General features: G+C 36.2%; 2 protein-coding genes across 6 annotated transcripts in view; one reads left to right on the top strand and one right to left on the bottom strand.

Moving 5' to 3' along the window:
* The window catches only part of LOC125647948 (cysteine--tRNA ligase, cytoplasmic-like), a 105,547-nt gene that overhangs the window by 39,391 nt on the left and 39,200 nt on the right, over nucleotides 1-26,956 (bottom strand). The window lies entirely within an intron of this gene.
* The window catches only part of LOC125647951 (uncharacterized), a 54,879-nt gene that overhangs the window by 681 nt on the left and 27,242 nt on the right, over nucleotides 1-26,956 (top strand). The gene's annotated exons all lie outside the window — the stretch shown is intronic.

A 26,956-nucleotide genomic window follows, 5' to 3' on the forward strand; every position in this document is an offset into this window, starting at 1 on the left:
AAACAAGACACACTACAAAGAACCAATTCTTCAAAAACATTCGATCACATTACAAAGCAATTCTCCCTTCATTTCAATCAGCAAAAAGTTAAGGTTTCAAACCTTTAACATTATCATTTTCTTTAAATATTAGAAGACAAAGAGCATTATAAAAGGAAAAACTGGTCAACAAGGACATCAATAAATTCAAATAAAACTACGGAATACTAAAACTAAAACGTTGGATTCTGAATTTCTCTCTAGAGTCCTGAAGTCATTGAAGCCTTTAGTGTGGGAAATTCTGATCTCTCAAACACACAGGGTAACTGACAGGAAATCACATGGAAATCTGCACCATCACTTTTACACGTAGACCTTAGAGATGGTCTGTAGTGCTTTTCTTTCCCGTCGATTTTCTGTAAAGTCCCTATACATAATGGATGGTGTTTGCCCATTTTATTGCTAATAGAAAACATAAACATAGATCACAATTCACAAAGGCTCAGACCACTTTCAAACTTCTTAGTCATACATTTTAACAATGTTTTTTGCCATGAATATAAAAGAAAAAGCCTCATTTCTAATCAGTGAGGAATTACCCACAGGCAATCTAAACATGGTCCTTAGAGGGCTTCACAGAAATGTTATCTTTCTATAGTCGCTGGGATACCACTATCCAACCCCCCACTCCACAAACAGGCTGTCCAAATAACTGCTAAATATTATCAAGTATTTAATACATTTTTCATTAAACATGGATCCGATCAGGATGTTCATTTACTTAAGTGAGAATTAATCTCACCAGTAGAATAACGAAGAATTACTCTACATGATAAAAAAAAACCTACGTAAATGAACAATAATTCACCTGTAATTATCTGCTGGTTAATGAGTTTCTAAGGTCATGACCTCTTTCTGAGGACAAGTCTTGAAGAAATCTTGAGGAAGACAAGAGGGTTGGCTGGATTTGAGGGATAATATTGGAGTGTATAAATCATTAATTATTTAGTAACTTGACTGTCAGTCAGAGACAGCAGACATTGAAAATCAATACACAAAACCAATCCAATTAAAAAGAGCTCGGAGATCAAAGACAATCACCTGGTCAGAGCTCAACACAAGGTCTCAGATCCTCCCTGCGTTCCTCAATAATAGGTATACTAGCTGCAGAACTGTAGCTCTTGATCGGGCAAAATAATTTTTTTTGGACATATCAGAGATAACCTTCTGTTTTCCCATGAGAGCTGTGGCTCTCCACCTATAAGAATACCTATCAATAATTTACCTTCTTCATTACAAGTATTTATTTCAACTCCCGCATCACTGCTTCAGGCCCCGGGATCATGTACATGTAACAAACTCAGACTTCAGTCAAAATTTCAATCACCTGAAAGAGATGTTCATTACGTTTGAACTGAAACTCTTCATTTGCAGGCACTAAAAATTTGATGAAACATACAATATTGAATAGCAATGTTATTTTGGAAAGATTGACTTTTCAATAATTTCATTACAATATTCAGATATTGACTTAATGCCTCATGATTCTGGAGCCTGGTCTTCTACAACGGGCTAATTCTTAAAATATTATAGGTGAAAAAAAAATGTCTTGACGAAATTCACCCTGTACATATGGTCAATCTAGCACTGGAATCTACTGTGTAACATCGGTCAGATTCTCATGACATGTGAAGAAAATCAAATTTGATCATTCATCAGTTGTACCCATGTAATTGGATTTCCTTTCTAGGCGTCCGATAGCCAATTCATGTAAGAGACATTTTCTTTCAAAATAAAAGAATACCTTTTAAATTATCCAAATATATCTCACGATCCAATTAACTACATTTTTTTTTTATCAAATGTCCTCAAGACATAAAACCCATTAGAAAATGAAATTAAAAGGGATTTTCTTTTGCGAGACATTGAATCTGAAGTTTTGAAAATCGATTTACACAGTATCCTGTTAACAACCCAAGACAATAAGCCAAGAAGGTGCTGGGAAGGGTAATTGCTTATGAACAAACACAATCAGATGGGGAAACCAAATTTAACATACGTTTTCCCTCCCAGACAAACTTCTATGTCCATGCAAGCAAGCATTTACAACAGAATTCTTTTCAATTCCTTATAATTCACACTTTTTTTATCATCTAAAAATGACAAGTGTTTTTTAATGTCTTGTACATGGACATTGAAACAGTATGAAATAGAGTCATATCACCATGATCTGGTCATTTAAAAAAAATTCCCCATTCAAATTCAATACATTTAAGCTTATATTACCAAACTTCATGTAAAAAAAAAGAAGATTATTTTCAAATCACAATTTTTTAAATTGCTTGATTGGAAATGACCACACCTTCAATTTGAAATAAATGGACTTCATTAAAACACTTATTTTTTCCATTTGGTTATACACTGTCTTCAAATTGTAACAACCTGAGGTATGGATGAGAGAAACATTCTGGTTCTTTGTAAATCCGACAAGTAAAGGCGCCACAACCTCGTATGTTTCAAGTTCTCAAATGACAAGACCATGTCACCTGATAGACCTGTATACGAAACATTTCAAAAAATATGATAGGACTACAACATCATTTAATCGTATCATGAAAAGAAATGCCCTCCCTGTCACAATTAATTTGCGTGACTATGTCATTATGTAATTTGTCTCCCTGCAGTAGGATGACAGTCCTGGCTTTGTTAGGGCTGTACAGGTAGATCGTATCAAGACCAACCCTGCCATAGTCAAATCGTAAATCATTAAATCCCTAGTTATGAGCAAGCTCACATACTCATAAAACACAACTGAATCAGCCTGCAGACCTTCAATCTGCCCTTGGGACTTCCAACATAAAAAAAAGATGCATGGATAAATAATTAATAAGTGGTCACTGAGCAGATACTCTAAACTCTCTCCATTACAATATAATCTGTACACGGAGTTTCAAATAACTGTAATCCACATACATTTTTATCAGATGTTGTTGAAAATATTTTATGAAGCATAATGAAAGGTAATTAGCGAGTCAACAGATGTTTTCTTCTGTTACGGCAGAGAGAGATATGTAGACTCCCGGGGAAACCGCTTTGTTGGAATTATCATAGCATGATTTGTATGTATGTCAGGTTGGAAAAATGATTATGCTTAAACCCTATCAAAATGCATTCTGTTTATTTTTTGGCCAGCAATTATGCCCCTTAGGTGTTCCTTCAACAAGTCCTCAGCTGTCTGTCAAAAGTTCAGATTATAACCAGCATATCCAACAGCAGGAAAGTTTACATGCATACTGCAATCCTCATCATCTAGCTAGGAGACTGGGTCTCATTTTCAGATCAAGTGTTTGCAGTATAATTAAAACTGAAGTAAATGCACAATCCAGCTAAATATTCCATTATCTTATTTCCTTCTGCAGAAGCTAGCTAGGGTCGATTCAGACTTCTGTAGAGGCTAGCTAGCTAGGGTTGATTCAGACTTCTGCAGAAGCTAGCTAGAGTTGATTCAGACTTCTGTAGAGGCTAGCTAGGGTTGAATCAGACTTCTGCAGAGGCTAGCTAGGGTTGATTCAGACTTCTGTAGAGGCTAGCTAGAGTTGATTCAAACTCCTGCAGAAGCTAGCTAGAGTTGATTCAGACTTCTGTAGAGGCTAGTTAGAGTTGATTCAAACTTTGCAGAGGCTAGCTAGCTAGAGTTGATTCAGACTTCTGCAGAAGTTAGCTAGAGTTGATTCAGACTTCTGCAGAAGCTAGCTAGAGTTGATTCAGACTTCTGTAGAGGCTAGCTAGGGTTGATTCAGACTTCTGTAGAGGCTAGCTAGGGTTGATTCAGACTTCTGCAGAAGCTAGCTAGGGTTGATTCAGACTTCTGTAGAAGATAGCTAGTGTTGATTCAGACTTCTGTAGAGGCTAGCTAGGGTTGATTCAGACTTCTGCAGAAGCTAACTAGGGTTGATTCAGACTTCTGCAGAAGCAAGCTAGAGTTGATTCAGACTTCTGTAGAAGCTAGCTAGAGTTGATTCAAACTTTGCAGAGGCTAGCTAGCTAGAGTTGATTCAGACTTCTGCAGAAGCTACCTTAGCTAGGGTTGATTCAGACTTCTGCAGAAGCAAGCTAGAGTTGATTCAGACTTCTGTAGAAGCTAGCTAGAGTTGATTCAAACTTTGCAAAGGCTAGCTAGGGTTGATTCAGACTTCTGTAGAAGCAAGCTAGGGTTGATTCAGACTTCTAGTGCTAATGTATGTGTATATCAGTTGAGAAATATTGATATTCTCCTTCTAGGAATGAGAGCAGATATTTGGGTTAAGCGACAAATTGTGGGAACTGCGGAGTAGAAAGATAGAACTTTCATGACTTGTAAAGTCACCGAACCGACTCGTAAAAATTAATGGAGCATTATTTTTCTCAGCAGTATTTAGTATTCAGCTTCAGTTTTAGTTTTCACAATAAAACACAAGAAGAATTGTTTGATGCCTGATTGGACAGATAACAGGAGAAAACAATGACAGTTCGATTGATCGGAGATATGAAGCAAACACTAAGCACACAGCACTTTTTTCAAGTTAATCCCCACTATCTCGGCTTGAAAGAAAGTGCCAATTACTGGAACACTTCCCGTGTATCTATACTGGTCTTCTAATCCAGATCAATCCAACTAACTTCTCAGATGTTTAACAATGTTGACACAATTGGATCAGTTAAAATAAAAAACCTTAATCCTGATGATACAAGAGGACAACATGTGTTTCAGATGTGTTAACCTTTGTATACATAATTCAAAAGTGTTGATTTCAATGAATGGATGACCAAAAAAAAAATAATAATACCCTTATTAAGTACTTGCACATAAAGGATTTAACAATATGAAATTGCCTGTAATGTTCTATTTGACAGCCTTTCTAATACTGGTTCATAACAATGAATATATTGAGGGATGAAGTAAATATGCCCCCCTCATTATGTATATAGAGGTGGGTTTCACCTTCAAACCATTAACTCTAAGTGGTAAACAAATAAATCTATTTTTGCTGCTATGAATGGGGTACTTCTTACATAACAACATCCAAACACTGTCTTTGACTGTGAACCTGCAGAGCATTGTGATATGTCCAGCAAAGGTCGTCTTCATCCTCAGTTTCAAAATTAGATATCTTTCATGTTACCCTGCACTTACCACAGATGCACATTATGTAAATTTCGGTATCTTGCCGTCTGTCAATTAGCCCTCCCCGAGGTGACCAGTCAGACTGGATCAGTGTACAACACTAGCCCTGATGGACAAGCACTGTCCATTAGAGGTATTCCCTGGAGAAGCTGTGCAGCAACCCGTCCTCAAAGTCAGGCTGGAGAGACAGTGAATGACAGGCAGGTCATCTCAGGTCACGTCCAGATTCAGTGCTCACAGCCAAGAGTACGTAAACAATGCAGATATTAGAAGCAGGAAGTGTAAGGGGGAGGATGCCAAGTCTCCACAACAGATGGAGAATCAGTATGTAAATCGTCTGCTGGCCATGACAGAGGGCCGTCTGCTGGACATGACAGAGGGCCGTCACCCAGACCAGGGAAGAACGGCTGTCCACCAAAGAGTAACTATGACTACCAACTTTAATGGATAGAAAATTATAGAGTTCTGACAGACAAACTCAGACAAATACATAATGGTTATCTTCTTAATTAGAACATGTATGGAAGAAATCACAGCGGTAGATTTTAGTATAATGAGAAATATGAGATTGGTAATAATGCTGTTCAATGATATTCAGGTAGGAAAACTAATTATCTTGGGGTAATGAAGAGAAATATGAGAAAAAACAAAACTATCCTTCTTTTATAACAAATGTATATATTTTATGGCAACACTGATGTCCTGTACTGACCCAGGGACAACCTTTACCTCCTGCAACATGGGTAATCAAAACTGGCTAATTAAGGCCTAGTGAGAGACTTTGAAGATGATAATAGCTTGACAATACAATTGTATGCTGTAAAATAATTGTGGCTGTGATTATATCTACAACTGGCAATGGAACATTTAGAGGGAAATGTGAAGGGAGCAATCTAATTTCATTGATCCTTGCGAATACACAAAGCTGACCACTTCTGCCAATCACAGTATGTTCTCTTGAGTACTTCACAAAAAGTGTAAATATCAAATATTTATATAGGCAGCAGGAAACCACTTTCATAATAAAGATGTCCAAAAATGCGCTAATGATGTTTAAGCCAGCAGTCAAGTATTAATTTACTTAAGTTTTTAGCAAAAGATTTTCAGCACACAAGGGTGATGATAATCTTTCATGTTACACAATTTTTCAAAGTACACAAGTGGCAACGCATCATCAGGTACAGAAACGTAAAATGCTCTGTTATTCTGTAACGAAAGCATAAAATTAATATCGCAAAGTGACCACAAATATTCCATGATACAGACATGCAATTACTGGAGGTGCAATCACCAAAACACATCTCCCCAACACATACTTCATTACCGATGGAAGAAATTTCGGCCAATATGCCTTGCATGTTAAATGAAGAAGAGACATTAAAACAATTCTCAGTGGTATCAAAAGGCTAGCCATGGAGACATAAAACACAAATTACTGTAAGACTTCTTGACAGACAAACATAAAGCTCCCACTTTTATTTGATGCCTGACTATCTATATTTGATGGGGCTACTGAGTTTTATATGCAGCTTACATCTCTTAGATGATGCCCACAATAATGGCTTCATCTTTGATCTGAATAATCTTGCCTTGAATCAAATCATGAAGGTTCAAATCTTGGTCACAAAGCCAGGAAAGGTGTACCGCTAGGACATATTTCATTTTCAATATACTTCAACACTGTGCTGGAAATTATTACAGTAAAAGCAAAGAACTCAGACGAGGTATTGTGATTTGTTATAAACAATAATTTGCTATATCCATTAATTTTTTTTGTTCTGTATTCTTTTTAAAACATTATATCAACTTGGTTAGGCCAATTCAACTTAATTAGTACAATGTAGATTATCATCCAGGGGCACACAAAAATATGGGGCGGGTGGGAGGATTGGATGTATTAATTTTTATTTCCCCGAGAAAAAAAAATAATGACAAAAGGCATCTTCAAAGAATCCTTGGTAGCAGATATAAAACCAACATTCTGTGACTTTAATAATTCACTCATGTCACTGGGAAGCAAGTTTGTTTGAAATCGTAATTTTTGGAAAAATTACCAAAAATCGGAGTGGGTCCTTAAATGAGGGGCGGACAGGGATGATAACAATTAATTTTAATTGGCCTTATATACCCTTTACTCTGCATGTTGATGGCTTCCTTTAATCTTCCTTCTTAGCTACAACTGGTGTTGCACTGTGTGACAAGTATTGTCCCTTTGCCCTTATCATCATCAGCATCTCATAAAACCCGCAAGGTCACTGTAAAAGTTATTAAGGGCAAAATTGCTGACACTGAATGTAAAATAAAACATTTAAGGGGAGATAATTCATAGTAATGGGTTGAATCTCAGTGGAGACAGTTTTCTGAATATTTAGGGCCTTAAGAAATAATTGCAGTCTTTGGGAACCCTCACTCTCTCTACCCTACAATCAACAGTAATGAATGCTCCGCCTATTGTATGATGCACTACACCTGATCATGCCCTCTGGCTAGCGAATTTTTTTGACGAGATCAATATGACTCTTTTGTGTAATTATTTGATCAAAGCTAAATAATTCCTGGCCACGTCTCCATGGGGCTTAATTAGAATTTTTCTAAATCATTTCCATCGCTGCAGCTGGTGCAGGAGAGGTCCGGGCTGATTCACTGTATGTCGGGGTATAAAAAAATAACCAAACTGTGGCAACGGGGAACTGTGTCGTGTTCCTGCAGTCATGCATGACTAATGGTAACATTAAATTGAACAGGTATCATAGCAAAGTAAAAACGAATTCAACCCTGAGGGCCCAATGGAGAGACCTATCATACTGGGAGTAATCGAAATCAAACAACATCAGGATGACAAAGTAGATATCAAATATGGAGGAGTCGAGATCGAGTTACTGTTACCTGCAGCATAGGAAGCTCAGTACTAATATCGCAAATATACAGAAAATCATCAGTTTTATAAAAAAAGAGAATAATTACGACAGAAAATATGCCCCGACACCGCCCAAAGTTAAACATATCTGCTCCCTCCTCGACAGCTCAGCACTCTGTTGATATGTGGCAATGTGTTGTTTAATTTCTGCACATGCATGAGCAATCTACTAGTAGCATGATGACAAAAGAATTACGATCAGAGCTGATTTATAACTGAATCTTCCTTATCATTTTTGTAGATCTGCTTGAGTAATGCATTACAGCATTGGTCAGAATCGAAACCAGCCAGTAATGTGTGTATCAAAGCATGGCTGCCATTCATTCTCAATAACAGAACCTTAAATCGCGGCATTCATCAGATGTGCATCGTCCCCTAACTATGCAAGCAAGCATGCAGACTTTTAAGTACTATCAAATGATGCATCTTGAAAATACTGATACACAGACTATGTTATCAGTGAAAGCATATACAATGGCTTTCTGGGTGAATTATTGTGTATTATTACAAGCAGACTTCAATCTCTCAACTGTTAGTGACTGAGTCGTAATGTCTACCTGTTTTTTTAACTATAGCTACAGATTGCAGATTTTCAGATGGTTTTCAAAATCAAAACAAAATCCAGCCCATTGTAACATTCCATCATTGAAAAATTACATCACTAAATGCCTATTTTTAGCAATGATATGAAATGTATTGTAGAATTCCACTTTGGGCATGTAGATCTTTTAATAGTATTTCCGTAATTATTCCGTAATTAGTATCTAATATTCTTACCACTTATTTCATAGGGAGTTGCTAATACTATTAGCTACTATTCTGCTAGCAATAACTGCTATGAATAGCAGTCTATAGCTGCCTGACAGTTTATCACTAAGACAGGAACCTGATTACGATCAATTTCACTCCTTCATTGATTGCTTGCTAGAGTCTTTTAGCTAACAAGACAACAAGTTTGTTTTTCTCATTACCAGATTAGACTTGAGAGCATTTCAGACTCCGCAACACCTCCTTATGCACTAGTCATCTCAAGTCAAGCTTTACAAAGTTCTTTTGGGGTTTTTTTCTATCTCATTCTTCTTTCATGCTACTGTACAGTTCAGATCAAGACAAAACTCTTGACAATTTAAAGCAGCAGCAACCTGATGAATAAATAGCTGGACCAATCACAAGTTATTGAAATTCTTTCTCACACAGATGCAATGTCATTTTAATCATTTCAGGGTTGAAATGTTTCCAACCATTGCAACAGAATACAGGGTAAAAGGTGTATAATCAATAATGTATGAATATTGACACACAACATATAGAATTACATAATATGGATGTGGTGGCAATTGACATCTTATTTACATGACAGGCGTAAGGTAACCCTTAATGTCTAATTTGAAGGGGAAAAGTGCATCAAATCTGCATATGTGATTGAGAGGTTGTGGCAGGACCCCTGACAACAAAAACCCCCTGGTTTATTTACAATGTCAAATTTTCAAAGAGTATGGGTTGGCAAAATCTGTCAGTAGAAATTCTGCTGTGAAGATTAATGAGAATACTTAATATCACATCTGGAAGCTGTTTACTTTGACAGATCTTTCCTGAGGAGGGGTAGCATCTACCCTAATCTAGTTGCTTTGTTTTAATGCATTCAATGCTAGCAAATCAATTTAAATTTTTGCCACTAGAATAAAAAGCTATATTGAAATGATATCATTGCTGGTGGAGATTGGTACTAGCTGCCTTCACAATTATAAGCTATCTGTAGTAAAAATATTTTACCCATGAGATGATATAGTGCATTTTGATGTCCATACATTGTAGGCCATCGATAGTAATGATTTTAAAAGTGTGTGAACTGTCTTTCTTAAACTACCATTACCAAACATCACATTAAACTCCTGTATTCTTAATACCTTCCCTGAACATTTCATTTTCTACAAGGTTGTACATTTAGCAGTCCTCCTTGGTTGAATTAATTGATTTTTAAATGGAGGGAGATTGGGCTGTCCATTCAGGCAGAAGAACATTACACTTTCCCTTACACATCATCTTATTCATATTGACATCACCACACAAATGACTACAGTATACTACACCTGGTAGAGACTAAATGCCTCCAGTCCTCTTGTCCCTTTTAGCTTAATGCCTTGTTAACCTGAACACATGCATGAAAAAATTTGATGACCAATGAAATTGTTGAAAATGGACCATTAATAATCTGTCTATACAGCAGGGAATGATGCTCCTAAATATAAACTTTGGATACTAAAAGTTTTTCGTCTTGGAATTGGTCATTAAGATGTTATTCAAATACTAGATATAGTAATTCAACATGAATATTCTATTAAAATTATAAATATTCATTCCAAGATCACTCCTATCATCACCTCACTTAAGTAGCTACTGCAGTTTACTCAGAAGATGTGTGGTAGGACTGTGCACATCCAAGTCTTCCTTTGATTTATATTACCCCCATTTATAATCCCCCCCCCCCAAAAAAAACCCCTCCAAAACAAACGAAAATAATTTCATTTTCCTTGCTATCTCCACTCCTCCCTTAAATATGGTGCCATTCTGTTCTTTGCCAACTGCAGATACATCTGAAGTTACCCTGATTAATTTTACTGTACCAGTAATCTGCAATTCATTTTTTTTGTTGCTAAAAATGCCCATAGTATAAAATGTTGTTGGGGCATGCAATTAGAGTTTATCAGGATACTTGAAGGTAATTTTGCCTTGGACTTTGAAATGTCTGCCAAACACTGGTCCCAATTTTTTTCTCATTTCCAATTATGCATAAAGAAAGTCTAGAAATAAATGTGATTTATCAATAAGATATCGACCAATCTTTAAAGAACAAGGTACGATTGTATACATGAAAAGGCCCAAAAAAATTCTCTCTATAAAATGTGTCTGGAATTAACCTTAATCAGCGTTTTAAGAAAGTAAAATATATGCCAGGTATACTATGTCAACAAAATCATTATGGTATTCTTAATTGGATGGCATTATGACATCATGAATAAGACATTTCCCGCCTTTTTTTCAAAATAAGCCTGAAAACTGCCAAATATCATACAGATTATTGCTCAGGAAAAGATGTGCGCATTTGTCGAGCAAAATGAAAATGATATATATTGTGTATTATTTTAAGATGAAAAACATACTTGAATATGAATTTGCTCGACGCATGCGCTGTATGTTTTCTGAAAGGAAAACCCCCTGAATTTGTGGCTATTTTCATTGAAAATGGCATTTCTGCAATTTTATGCCAACTTCTAGCTCTCGTCATATGACACAAATCATTTTGCTGATCAAACTGAGCGGATTTTGGGTTTGCTAATCTATTCCTTATTTCAATGTCAGGGTTTAAGCTCCAAGTGAAATCATCGATATTTTGGGCCAAATGACTTTAGAAACTGTACCTACTCCTTTCAAAATCAGAAACTACTTGAGAGTGAATATACCTAAATTTTAAAACGCACTGTAAAATACATAACCATACAGGTAGTCGTGTTGGCTGAGTGTTAATAACTTAATCAACATGGTAATTCATAATACCACAGAAAACCTTATTTTTGAATGTATAGAGAATTAGGTACACAACCAATGTAATAAATAATGGCCAGCACCATCTTCCCACAGTATTTCCAACAGCCCTGTAAAAATCTGATCAATGGTTTGTCCAAGTAATGACTGACTTCTAAACCAGTATATAGTAATTACAGATATCAGTTTCTTGGGGGTCCCTAAGGCATCACAATCCTTCATGATACACAAATTTCCTAACTTTCACACCAAGACAATGCAAATCTGTCTAAAAAGTGAATTATTTATTTACTAGTGTACTTAGTTATATATTCTGTAGAACACTGTTTCATCCATCATTTACTGACAAGCCAAGATTTCAGTTGGACGCATGTAATCTGTGAAATGAGAATGTGGAGTGTATATGAATGAATTGGCTCCTCTTGACTTTCTTTCTGGTCTTCTGCATTTAACTTTGAAACCAGCAAAAGTGCCACTTCATTGACTTGACTTTCAACATGTAATACAAATCTTGCAGTATTAAGTACCTATTCTTTTCATATTTTAATGATGTAAACTCTTTCCATTCTCTTTGCTTTTGTATGAAATCCTTTATTGAAAGGAATACCTCTGTTACAAGCCAGGAGGACCCTGTCATAATCAGTGTTATAGTGTAATAAAACGCAATAAGATTGGCAATAAAATCCTAAGAAAATTAAATTACCCCCCATGCTACCATAAAATTTGCAATGCAGTTAGATACTTTATCAAAGACTGATAAAAAAAAGAAAATTAGCTTAATTTACAGAAAGTTACATTCTTACATGCTTACACGTGATAAAGGTTTTTTTTCCTTCAACTTAATGATTAGGAAAGTACCATCGTATATTCTGAGGAAGACAAAGATTATTTCCATGATGTACTGTACAAGGAAGGTCTCTGGTTACTGTGTCAGGGAGTGTTTATTGTAAAATGCCATCACATAAGACAGTATTTTTTCCTGCAGGTCAAAATTTATCAAGCTTTCGAAATAGAACAGCAGTAAAAGAAAATCCTTTTGTGATAAGTCAATTAACATTATGCTGCATCTTACATACTTTGGTAGATTATTTTCTAAGCAATGTGAGATCAAAACCCAAAGACTTTCCAGAAAACCATTTCAAACACACTTCTGCACAGTTTCCACTGGCATCTGTTTGTTGCCTAATGTCAACTCTTAATGTATTGCCAATAAATCCTTACTAAAATATACATGAAACTTGAGTTTCATTAAAAACCTCAGAGTGTTGTTTACACAACAACAAAGGAAATTCTAAGCACCAGCAGGAAATGTTAGATGTGATTTTAAGAATCCGATGAGGTCACATTAGGTTGTGTGAATGTCAGTCTTCTATAAACAGACAACAATGTAACTTCAGATGATTTCTGCCTGATGTTGTAACAGTGCAGGAGGGAGCCATACACCCAATGTCATATCTCAGTCAAAGACCCAGCAGGAATGACCCAGATTTATTCAGGGTTGTTTGAGGACATCCCAGCAGCTTATTCAAACACTCCCCAAACTCTGGACTCTGTTTGTAAATAATGGATTTACAGCAAATCCCATCCTGAAACTTCAGATGATATACTGCAGTCCAAGGCTGTGACTGTAAATCTAAATACTGGCCATCTGTTTCTTCTGTGTAATATTTTATAACATTCGTAAGTCAATGACAGAGCAATTAGTATCACTTATTTTTTTCAACAGCAGGTTCGTGATTAAGTGAAAAATCGGCTGCACTAATATTTGCTTTCTTCTTGTACAAACTACATTTCCTATTCAACTCGTCACCCCAATAAATTCAAAAATGTCCTACTGAGAAAATAATGTAAATTTGAATATCTCAATTTGTTGACACAATTTAGAATTTTCTTTTATGGCCATAGCATCAGTGCATGGTGCAAGTCTAATACAGTGAATGACTCAAAATGAACAAGACAAAAGATCAAATTCAGCACTACTGTTCAAAACGTGACCATGTCAATGGAGACCAAATTAAAAATGGAGAACCATTTCTCAACAATTCTATTTCTCATAAATGTCCCTAAACAAGACTTTTCAATTCAATCTTTTTGCTAGAGACAGCAAACAAAGTCTATAGGTTTGAACACACAAAGGAGTGGGATGAATTCAGCTTTCAAAGTGCTCTACTGAAATTGATTTTTACACTTTTTGATACAGCTAATATAGAAATGTAAACAATTTTTCTTCCGGACAAGAGAGAGGCACACTTTGTCTAGTACTCTTCATCTCCAACACTCCCTGTATATAATAAGCTTGCTAATTCCGTCCTCTGAATAGCTGATTCAAGGGAAATGCAAATACTGCTTCTTTTTCTTTTTTTCCCCCCTGTAGAAGCCATCCACTAATCTGAACAATATATGTCACAAGTAAAGGACATCCCAATACATGTGTAGGTCCCTAACCCTGGTCTATAAACAAGGTCTTCTCCCTGAGTGAATACCTACTCTGATGTGATGTGACAGGATGTTCAATAACAATCTGAATTCTCCGTCACAACGAGGGACCATGTCTATGTGTAACAATACTGGCTTTTGAATGCACATTCGATTTGGATTGATCTAGGAATTCACCATTGCGAAAATAGTTGCTTTCTAATGAATGTCTGGAATTGATATCTTTGCAGTTCTCTTTTACAGAAAAACACTGCCTTGAGAGATCCGCGTTGTAGACATGATGAATATATGTTTCTAAATGAAAAAAAACCAAAATTTAATCAGGTTCTTTTACTGTAGTACTTAAAATATCCAGTAAACACATTTGATTAGAATTAATAGGTTATCCAGATTAATGTCTTAGATTGTGTAGCTCTTGGAGAGGTAGTTGAGGTGAATTTATGAGAAACCAATATCATATTTTTGGCATCCTTTACGGGTCCCCTCACCAATTTAATCACAATTATGAGAAATTATCTGTCAAGATATAATCAAAATTTGCAAAAAAATTGATAAAACAATGTTGTCAGGCAACAAGACCTGCAGCTGTTTCAATTTCCCGGGAGAATTCCAAATGGAAAATGCAGTCACTTCTGAAGGCTAAGGGGGTGATGTTACCAAAAGTCACCTTCTACCAGACAGCCAGGCCAAGTGGGAGTGAAATCAAAGATTTCAATTCCAATAACAAAAAGACCACACGGCCTATCATTGGCAGGGCATGTGTGATTATCAGAAATTCATTTGTAAGAAGGGTTATCTTGGCAGATGACTTCTGCCCCTCTTCAGAATATCTAAAGCTGATGAGCCTGTGATGACAGTGAAGTTACTTAGTGGGATAAATGAAAATGTGGGTACCAGGTTAAATGACACTTGGCAATGGGAATAGGATGAAGAAGGGACAAAGAAATCAGTGGAACCCCCCACATAGAATGTCTAGGCCCAGAGCACCTGATGAAGCTAATATGATTTGTAATGGCACAAGGACCTTGTTGAAGCTATTGTTAGCATAAGGCTATGTACAACTTGATCTCTAACATAACTGGTCAGGAGAAAATCAAGAGCATTACAATTGACCTGCTCCGAAATCCAGTATCAAGATGTTAGGGGGACAAAGTTTTGTGGTGATAAAATTTCAAGGGTAAACCATCCTTCCTGTTAAGTAATGCTTTATATATTGTAAATTCTATAGAAGAGATTAACAGCCAGTTAATCGATGAAAATTGAGTCGAAACAAAATAACAAAGTAAGTAATCTTAAGTCAGCTTCACAGTGAAACTGATGCGTTTCTTGAAAGCATCCTGGTAGCATGCTTATCAATGAGCGTCTTGCATGCTGATGCTGACATCAATCTTGTAGATCCACGGTGTTTATGCAGCAGTTACAATTTATTGTGTCGTATAACTCCCCACACAATGTCTGAAGGAAACCTGATTGAGCATTTCTGGAAGGGAATGATTGCAATTTTCTAGCTTCGATACCTTTCTGAGGAGACACAAAAAACGAAATAATGTTGATCATGTTTTCAATAAAATAGTCATGCTATGCTTAATTTGGCTGGATTTTTACACACAGCAACCGTTCTAATCAGCTAACGGCAATAGTAAATTTAACATGCAGCGATAAAAAATGGCCAGGATTAATCTAATTGACAGAAATATGGAGAAGGATCAATACTGAATGTAAAACCAGACACCTCAAATGACAAATCAAAAGAATTACTAATGAAATTCTCATCAGATTAATATGATAAAAACAACACCTAAGCTTACCTATCGCACTGAACTCAGCATTGCGGTGATAGAGCAAGCCAAAAGGCATTTAATGGTCCAACTTTGACATTACTTTTAATGAATGACTAAAATAGTCCTGATTCAGGTAACGGGACAAGAATAGAAAAAGTGTCTTTTGCAACATTTTTAATCGAAATGGAACAAATGTTTAATTATATGCTTAATATCCAAATCTTTTAATAACTAGCTTCTGTAATGGCTGGACACAGAATTGCCATTCTGTAGCAGTGAAATCTGCAGTGTAGATGTCTGAAGCATTTGACTGATGCAGCTACCCCTGTGCTATTAATTATCGCATGTACCGCCCTCCATACCAATGATTACTAACAATTTCTTCCACTTAATATGCCCTTGTCACACAATAGCCCAATTAAGACTCTACAGATTCCACATTTTCTGCAGAAAGTATCTGGTTTCATATAGCATTGTTTTAATCCCCACCCTAACTTCCTCTCCTGTCAGAGGCCACACCCTACGTATACTGATCTACTAACAGAACAGAGCAAACCTAGTCCACTTCATCAGTACGCCTTTGATTGAAAGCGGCTTTTTTCTATGAAAGCTGTAATGAAATGTTATTCAACTTCTTACTTGCACTTTTAGCTTCCTAATCTGGTAATATACAAACCATCATGACGGACAGCCGAGACAAACACTAACTTAAAACACACTCAAAATTCTTGTGTATGAGCATCAGATGAATAGTAAATCAAAAATTAAAACTGATGTAAAATCAGTCCATTACAGGAATGGTTAGTGTCAGAGAATCACACAGCAAAATCAGAAAAACCATAACCTCAGTATAGAAGTCTCCATTTTTTTAAGATTACTAGATGAACACCCATACATTTAATTAGAATTCAATTATAGCTCACGGATTTCACCTCATATATGAAACAATATTAAGGGTGCACACAGTAACTCTTTTTCAAGCATTTTGGAGTTTCTGGAAATTTCAATGTGGCATACTTATCTATTAAAAAATTATCAAAACTTCTTTCTTTTGTAAGATCCAAATCAAGCCTCAATAAAAAAAATACGGGATATCAGAACTATAAAAATTTGGAACTCTTCAGAAAAAGAAGTTTCGAAAATGATACCTCACTTGGGCAACTCTTTTACAAATTAGTGATGTTAACGACTCTCGTACAGAAATATCTGCTTGATTTGAAGATTATTTTTACAGAATGTCGCTAGCAAATACCCCAGCACCAAAAACATAAGTTATTAATTCAAATTTCTGATGTTTGGTAACGGAGACCAAAAAAAATCCACAATACCGTTTATTTCCTCTACTGTATGTACAATCACGAAGATAATTACTTGGCGAGATTTTCTTGAGACTGCAATGAAATGATAAAAAAATTTGATGTATAAAAAATAATCGCAATTTATGCATCAATCTCCAGACATATACAATTGTGAAAATGCAAATTAAGTTAAACCAATCAATTGTGACCCCCCCCCTCTTTTTTTTGTATGACAGAACTACTTTTCTTGCTACATGTAACAAAGAATTTTCATAGAGATAAGACGACAACTTTTTTATCCGTTTGCTCCCCACCTACAACTTTGAAAAACCACCCAAAGTGCCTATATCTGATAGTAACATGTACTTAATTCATGTTAAGTTCAAGTTAACGCAGAAAACATCATCTCGTTGGACAGACTAAATATCAAAACCTCACCGGAATCGAAGACAAAATAATGGTTCCGATATCCCATATTACTAACCACTATTTACAGATTTACTTCATAAGTGGTCTTTTAAAACAAAATTGTCCTGCTGGCTTAGCTCCGCCAAAGCATGCCTGCCACTGTACTCTTTTTTGCTATTTCAGGGTATATAGTTTATAGAAAACTGAAGTAGGTTTTTAACTAATTTCACGATAATTACTAATCAAATAAAATTCAATTATAGCTCATGAATTTCACCTCATGTGAGACAATATTAAAGGTGTAAGCAGTAACTCTGGAGCAAGCGTTTTAAAAGTTTATTGGCAAAAATTTATTCATTTGAGGAGCCCCCTCACCCTAAAATTACTGTTTACAGTTCTTCAGCTACATGGCTTGCAAGTTGTTTAAAGGGACAATTGCTCTTGTATTCTTTTAATATGTTTTAAATTAGTTTCTCTTTTCAAAATAGCTTGTACCCCATTTCCTTTTGCTATTAAGGATTTTTTTGAATTTTATTTCCTTCATGAAAAGCTGATGATACATCCAAGATGGAAAAACTGATTGGATGAATGTTTCTGACAGCAGTTACATAGTATCTGGCTAACCGAGTGCTTTCTAATATATCTGTCATATTTTTTCAACGGAAATGAAGTTATGTTAGAGATTATTGAAAAAAAAGTTTCGTGAAGAAGAAATGAAGCTATGGAGCAGAACAAGAGTAGATACAAATTTAATTGTTGCTGAAATGATCTGCTTAAGTCTGTTAGGATCATTCACTTACTCATCTAAATGTCTCCACCAATTATGGAAAATGTTGATCTGAGCCACAGCAGAAAGTACAAAACTACCATTCCATTACAGAATCCAATTTGAGGAGGTATCTGTAAAAATAACAAACTTAAATTGTACAGCTTATCAAAGGGGTTTTGAGGGCTGATAAGGACAACATTCAGCAATTTAGGAAAAGCTAGGGATGTCAAACATTATTGTAACCGTAATGAAGAAGACGATTTGGCATAATCCCTTTACATGTCTTCTAACTTACTTATCATTTTATTTACAAATTTTCTGACAGAATGTCCATACTCAATTATTGAATGAATTGGCGATATTTATGTTTTTCTTCATCGAATATTTGGTAAATAAACAGAGGCAAATGATCACAGAGGCAAATGATCGCAGACAATATATCTATTATGATCTAAAATCTGCAGTTGTATGCGGTAATGGACCGAGTGATTCAACAGATGTGATCAGATGATATTTCTGTTACATTCATTTCCACCTCATGCTTAGAAGCAATATTCAAATCGGCTAAAGAGACATGGTTCAGGTGTAGCTGCATTCCATTACATAACATACGTCAAAGAATAGCATTGTTCCTTATCATTTGTGCAAGATTTCCCTGACGTGCCAATTTGAAACTACATATCCCTTTATAACATATTGACGATGTTCTTGTCACCAACAGACTATTCCTCATCATAGCAATACCATGCCAAGCAAATAGCAAAAAAAAAACATATCTGCCTTTTTCTACAAGTTTTACCAAGAAGGAATCGCTGGCTTTTGACAAAAAAAAGGCTTTAACGGCAAGTAGAGCATTGGAAACTAGATTTGGAATCTGTAAATGGCTTTATGATGTAATTGGAGGATTCCACTTTGAGAGTTTGCACAATAATTTTGTAAGCTAATATTGTAGCGCACTTATTATTTAATCCTTCCATTTTAAATTTGATATTTTTCAATCTGTCTGAACGAATCTTGACAAATTATACCAATTACAAAATATCTATTTCTTGTTCAAAGTGATTTGTAGATCACTTTTATGTGGTAATGTATCCCTTTAACAGACTATTACATGGCAGAGGGGATATCTTCTGACATCAGACTTGAAAAATGAAACAACTCCTGCTCATCATTTAATAAATGTTATGTCATTAGCAATATAATGAATTGCATGTTGTATATCAAGTTTATTACTTTAGAAATGAATTGGAAACATTAAAGCCTATAATTTTATTTGTTGAACTTTGTAAATTGAGAACATAAAGAACACATAAATAGGACTCTCTCTCTCTCTCTCTCTCTCTCTCTCTCTCTCTCTCTCTCTCTCTCTCCATGGAATGTAGAATAATGACACACAAAAAATCTTTAAAATCTCCTGAAAATTGTTATGAAATGACTGGTAAAGAGATAAACGTTGATGAAGTTTAAGAGGGAATATGAAGCAGATGTGAGTATTAAATGTGATTAGCCGTTATTTCTGTCATACCTTTGAGGTTATGTATGCCTTCATAATCATATTTTTACGATTTATCAGAGAACACAAGTATTTATCTACATTTCAATTTGCTGAAATTACTTCTGAGGCATTCCTGGCTTCAGTTTCTATGGAAACGGTGACCTGGAACCACAATATTTTTTTGATGTCCATCATACATTAGAGTACTCTCCAAATCAACAAAGTAGAAAACGAAAAATATTACCCCGATAAAAACAAACTTTTTAATTAGAACATCCCCTAAGGAACATCTTTTCTGAGTTCTGATGAACTCCAACTTTTGGTAAAATTCTATGTCTCGCATTGTACAGTGTTGTCCCAGTTATTAGCAATGACAACCTAAAAATCTTAAACAATCTGCAGAAGCCAAACTACATCTGTTTTGATATACACACCAGAAGAACATAGAGGTATATACTATTTCATGTTGGAAACAATGGCCTGCGTAATCCATCATTTGTTTTTCCAGGTTCCAAAAACCCTCTTAAAAACATTGCAAAATATCTTTAATATAGATTTTCTAGGTAATACAAGAGTCATAAAAACTGGGGAACCTGCCGAGCTGTGATACTGAATGTCAAAATCAGCTTGTCAAATTTAATACTCTGAAGAAAGCACATGGTTTTTGTCTCTCTGCTACTGAAACAGCATGATGCCTCTCGGACAAGAAAAACAAAATGTTTCAAAGACTTGAGAATTTCTATGATCGGAACAAACCAGAAGTTACAAATTCTGATAGACATGGAGGACAGGACAGGAATTTCACGGGAAAGACCTCCTTTTGGCAGGAGCTGAGAAATACTTGTTCAATTCAGCCTAGTACCTATTAAGTTACACCTTGGCAGGTGAAAAAGCTGTTGTGAATGAAAAGGGCTACAAATTGGCAATAGAGACAAGATATTACAAGGCTCATTGCCCGTGTAACTGCCCAGCACCTGACAATGGAAACAGAACAGAAATGACAGAGACCTGCTAAGATTCCCCTTGGTCAATGTAAAGAGTGAACATTGTGCGACGATGTTGGACAGCTGCGCTGAGTGTCTGGGAATGTGTGGGGTTTATTCAATGTCATAATCCCAACATCGATTTCCCAACAAAACCAAAGAAGGGTACATATTCAGGAAAGTGTACAAAATATTTCTCTAATTTATTCATTACCTATAAAATATCCGATCATCTGATTGAGTACTTGATTTCTCTATGAATTAATCATAGAGGTATGTAGTTACATATTGATATGCAATCCTATCATTCTCATGTGTGCTGCACAGCACAACCCACATCTTGACAACAATCTGCAAAAAATGTTCACAAATGTTTCCTCTCTTCCAAGACATCTCCGCAAATGTTATACAGATATTGTAAACATAAACAGCGTGACAGAATCATATGCAAAGCCAGAAGAAAGTTACATCAAAGTATGTTTGACATATGAAGTGAAATAATGGCTGACTTAATGAATACTTTGAACAAAAAACATCTGTTTGGAACATAAATTACAGCAGAAATATCTGTCATTGTCATTATCCAAGCCAAATTGCACAAGAGGCCAGCACCTGAAATGTTACATCATCTGGTGACAAAAGAAAAGAAGGTGATCCAGCTATTATACTTCTATCTCAGAACAGCGCCCCCAGATGTGGTTCTAACATGGGGGGTGATGTACCTCCCCGAACATCTGATGCTGTCAGATGAAACATGACTGTAAGTAACCAGGGCTTACAAATACATCAGTTACCATTGACTGTGACGGATCCCTCTGAATGTCAAACAAAAGGAATTGTCATTATGGATTGTTAAAACCCATGTGATCTGACTGCTTCCTCTTGTCTCATGCACACAGAAGGACAAGGCCTTGGGAAGTCTTGGTGAGATTAAATACAGACCACGCATCAGCTAGAACTGTATTGGCGGAATATTGTAGGAGATCAGTCCCCTGGCTAGTCTCTCGTGATTGTCAATTCTCGTTCTCACTCCAGACAAGATGGGGAAGTCACCAAACACATGCTCCATCGCCTCTTCCTTTGGGGAGAACATAATTCTGCTTCATAAAATTTTCACAAGCACATGATGATTAACCCCATTTAAAACAGAAAATATTGTGTGCTGCTGATAAAGGACTTTAGTTACATAACTCACGCATGTTTGATCGGGTCAACACTTTTCAGATATGGTGTATGCTTAAAAATTAGCAGATTACCTGAGGCATGAAAATGGGTTCTAAATCATAAAGGAAACTGGTGATTATTTCAGTAATGGAATATTGAGTCTTTATCATAAGTGCCGACTGTTTACGATTCCAGCTTTCCTGTTTGTTTGTTTTTTTATAATCTAGTTTGGACCTTTCAGATGTTGTTACATCACATCTATTCTGAAACCTGAACCGAGTTCAGCTACAAAATATGTCTCAGTTATGTCTTGTTAGGACGTAACCAAGCAAAACTAATGCCGCCAGATTACAACTGGTGTTTTCTTTTTTCTACGAGAGTGTAAACACAATCATCATCTGCTTTGATGTTCTACCAGGCATGTAAATTTTTTATGTGGCAGTCTAATGTCAGAAGACACAGGGGATATAGCACAACTTGACAATACCTACTGATGTCTCTGGTAATTTTCCTGCCAATATCGATAGTGTACTAAACTGCACAGTGATGGAGGCTTTCTCACTATATACAAATATCACAATATACAATATATATTGCCATGTATAAATATACATTTCAAGCTGACAAATGATAATTTCTATGGGCTGCTGACAACCCTAATTTCACCAATGTCAAGGTCATTTTAATTAAGCAAAAATTACATCACATGGTAGTACTGATTAAATTAAGATCATGTCTACCCACCACAGCCCATGAAACCATCTCAAATAACCAACACTGAAAGTAATTCTCTCCGCTTCTACAGACTCCCATCTCGATGACCCATCATGTACTGACGTTTAAGGCTGCTTTGCTACAGTTTAGCTGTTTGACATTTGTTTATTGTGCTGAAACTACCATAAAATTCAAATAACAAAACAATAATTTGCAGCCATTCTAGAAAATTGAAATCAAGACCATAAAGTGGATTGTAAATCCTGTGATCCGAAGTCTCCTCCGGATCTGCTCCATCCCAAGAACACTGGCACAATTGTCAGTAAGTGTAAGGCATTAAAGATCTCTGTTGTCTCTTATAGTCTGAGAAAGCATTGAGCAATTTTGTGTAATCTAATTCTAAGTTTTAAATTCGCTAATGAGAATGAGTTTATTTAATTGGCCTTCTGAGAAGCCTGCTCCCTACAATTCTTCTGCTGTTAAAGCTGTTAATCCAGTAGTAAGTATGAAAAGGAACACAAACTTTTCTGATTCAGATAAGAGAAGACAGTGCATCACAGGTCTTTACAGTGTACTGAGAAGAATACCTGCATCAGGTTACAAAACATGCACCTGATCTGTCTGAGTCATGTTTTTAATAGCGCTCAGTCTCATCTCTCTGGTTTATTTCCCAATAACTGAATGTATGGTCTTAATTCATCCTGATTCCCTGCCCAGTCAATACATATTCTCTCTAACATCGAGTACATACCACTAATTACCTCTGTCATCTGTATTAATCAGAAATCCCCCTCTGTAAATCTACCAGGGCTCTCATTAGTCCCGGGCAGATCACAAAGATCTGGTGGATCCTGTCAGAGCACTGATAGATGTTATAACGTCTGCTCATTCCTCCCCAGTATCTGTCAGATGTTACATAGAGTTCCCTTCCAATATATCCCCCCTGTTATTGATTGCACCCCTTCAGTAGGACAGGAAGAAGATTCAGTAAGTAATTTACAACCCAGACCAAAAACAATCACTCCAAATGAGACAGGCCTTCTTACTTTGATAAATCAACACAAGACTTTCCATTAACAAAAAGGAAGCAGTGAACACCGGATAGGCATGCACCTATGAAAGGAAATTTGAACACAGGATAGGTCTGCACCTATGAAAGGAAATTTGAACACATAATAGACCTGCACCTATGAAAGGAAATTTGAACACTGGATAGGCCTGCACCTATGAAAGGAAATTTGAACACCAGAGAGGCCTGCACCTATGAAAGGAAATTTGAACACCGGAGAGGCCTGCACCTATGAAAGGAAATTTGAACACCGGATAGGCCTGCACCTATGAAAGGAAATTTGAACACCGGAGAGGCCTGCACCTATGAAAGGAAATTTGAACACCGGAGAGGCCTGCACCTATAAAAGGAAGCTTGAACACATGATAGGTTGGTATTCAGAAAAGGAAGCCTGACCTTATTATGATAGACTGCTGCACCTACAAAAGGAAGCCAGAACACCTGATAGACTGCTGCACCTACAAAAGGAAGCCAGAACACCTGATAGACTGCTGCACCTACAAAAGGAAGCCAGAACACCTGATAGACTGCTGCACCTACAAAAGGAAGCCAGAACACCTGATAGACTGCTGCACCTACAAAAGGAAGCCAGAACACCTGATAGGCCTGTATGTACCTCTGGTACACACACACTTATTTTTGCATTTTCATAATAACATGTATTAGTGCAAAAATTGGGTCACCATAAACAGAATATTTAGTGCAATCATATACAAAATTACAACAGCAACAAAGCCTTGCAAGACACCAAATTATAAATATCACTGTTATACATATACAGTAGCTGACATACTACAGATAAGCATATTTACAAAATATCAGAAATCCTGAGGCTGTCAGCCAGGTTCAATCACCTTTGTGGCCGATCATTTGGTAGAGCACCTGGCAAGAGATTATGGGGATCATGGTCTTTTTTCCATCCCTATTACAGTTTCAAATGTCCCTCTGTTATGTCAAAATATTTTTTCAGAGAGCTACAGTTCTGCAGCTACAAATGTCCTACATGACATCATTTCTACCAACATGTTGAGACTATGGAAGAGATTTTTAGACTTGGAAATCAATTAGTAGCAATTACTCACCCCATGATTGAATAACACCAGCACTATCAGCCTATCATGTTAAATGTTTCAGAGCCAGGTGGACTTAGTTAATTAGGGTTTTCATTTCAACAGTGAAGCCACCTTAACAAGTTTTTCACAATAGGATTAAAAACCTGATATTTAGCTTACTGAAGAAAGAGGTAGAGCAAAATCTCAAATTCACCAAAACATTTTTAATTTGTGTAAAATTCGTAGATATCTCCAAGTATCAGTAACATTTACTAAACGTATCCTAATCTATTACAGTTATTTTCAGTAAATTTGATCCCCCTTGGAGAAGACTTTCCATTGTTCAATTTAATTCTTCTCCGTGTTATTTCTAAAACAATTTATGATAACAGGGTTTCAACGTTGCTAGTATTTTTTTCTGTAATTTATTTCAACAGCCATTTCATATCCTCCAGGAATAATACCTGTTTCATTTATTAGAAATTTCCTGATTTATACCTGGGTATTTTTCCCCGTGAGCTATCTCTGGAATGATGTAAAAAAGATAGACATACTGCCTTCAGATTCTATCCCATGATGAACAGTGGAATTATTAGTCTAGGAAGATCAGTGAAAAAGATTCACTTTAGGCCATTTGTGAAATAAAAAACAAAAACAATATTGGCTTTGTAGATGGTAGTTTTAAACTGACAGAATACATAGATCACTTTTATCCCTGGCCATTCCAGTTCATGTATCACTGTCAGTCTTGAAGAACTTTCTGATAATCATGATGAATGTGGGCAGCTCAAGTTGTGACCAATGGGAAAGCAGTATGTGGTACTTGAGATTTTATCTCTTGGTCAAAAAGAATGTCTAATATCAAATTGTAATTCTTCCTGGATTCCTGATCACTCACACTAAGATCAGTGGCTTGAAAAGAGTTTTTAACACTGTATACTTGCTTATCTTATGAATTTTTTTTACTTTTCTGAAACCCCAAAGTTTTTTTGTGATTACAAGATTGACAAATGGATCACTTATGTTCCATTTCTATCTAAAGTGTCACCTCTAACTCTCCTAAGACCATCTCACAAAGATACTAAAGTTTTATCAAATTAGTGTAAGACAGTAAGCTGGCTCTAACAGTAGTGCCTAGTACTGCTAATGCATGCTAACACAAATTTCAACATTGATGGGCAGTTTATGGCCAGACATACATTTACACCTAGTTGATATTACACTTAAATGAAAATAAGTGTTTTCCTTAATTTTTACAAAAATTGAGTTCCACACATTTACAAATAAAATAAAACACAAACGTAAGTGCTTTCAACAGTTGCATTTCAGAGAAAAGAAGCAAAAATTGGCTACAATTGCCTTTTACAGAGTGTTAAAACTTTTGAAGTTAAAGCCTTGGCCATGATGAATCACTTCCGTGAACACCCAGAGGCCAAAACAGTAACACTCCTCTTTATAGCCCTGACATTAACACAAAAAAGGGAGGAAATGGCTTGGTACCAAACCTGATTATTTTGCGTGATTGGGTGTGCAGCATTCTAAGACCAAGGGGCACCTGCTGAGTTGCAATGTCTGTCATTTTGTGTGGCCCTCAGTGAAAGGTTAAATTATCCTAACCAATGGCTTGAGAAAGGGACTGGGGTATCACATAATGCTGGTCTCAACTCAACAAAGAGGCAGTCTCAAAGGTCTCCAGACAAATGCAGCTTTACAAATACCATTATGTACTACCCTACATCAATGAATAACTGTATACCTAAAAGTATTCTTTCAACAGTGTTTCTAAAATAGATATAATCTAATGTCCCCTGCTCTGATATTATGCATTGTGTGTCCATTTACTCCCGTCAACTTGTATGAAAATGCCTCTTGATGCAGTGCTCAGACAAAGAACTGACGACTTCTGGTGCCATGTAAACCCAGAAGAAAGCGGGAGACTACCACTCTGTAGATTGATCATACTTGTTGGTGATGTTCCTGACGCGGCCCTCCCTGATTCCAGGAGCAGATATTGCAATGAAGTTGGTCCATCGAGATCCAACAGTTAGTCGTTCCATCATCTTGGAGACATGCATTAACAGTTCGCAGAGAGTGCATGAATTATGCATCAGAATGATCAGACTAAAAGAGGAAAATCAGAATTTAACTCAACTTGAGGGAATTTCTAATTGATTTTGTTCACAG

The sequence above is a fragment of the Ostrea edulis genome, chromosome 6 (genome assembly GCF_947568905.1).
Source record: "Ostrea edulis chromosome 6, xbOstEdul1.1, whole genome shotgun sequence".
Classification (NCBI taxonomy): Eukaryota; Metazoa; Mollusca; class Bivalvia; order Ostreida; family Ostreidae; genus Ostrea; species Ostrea edulis.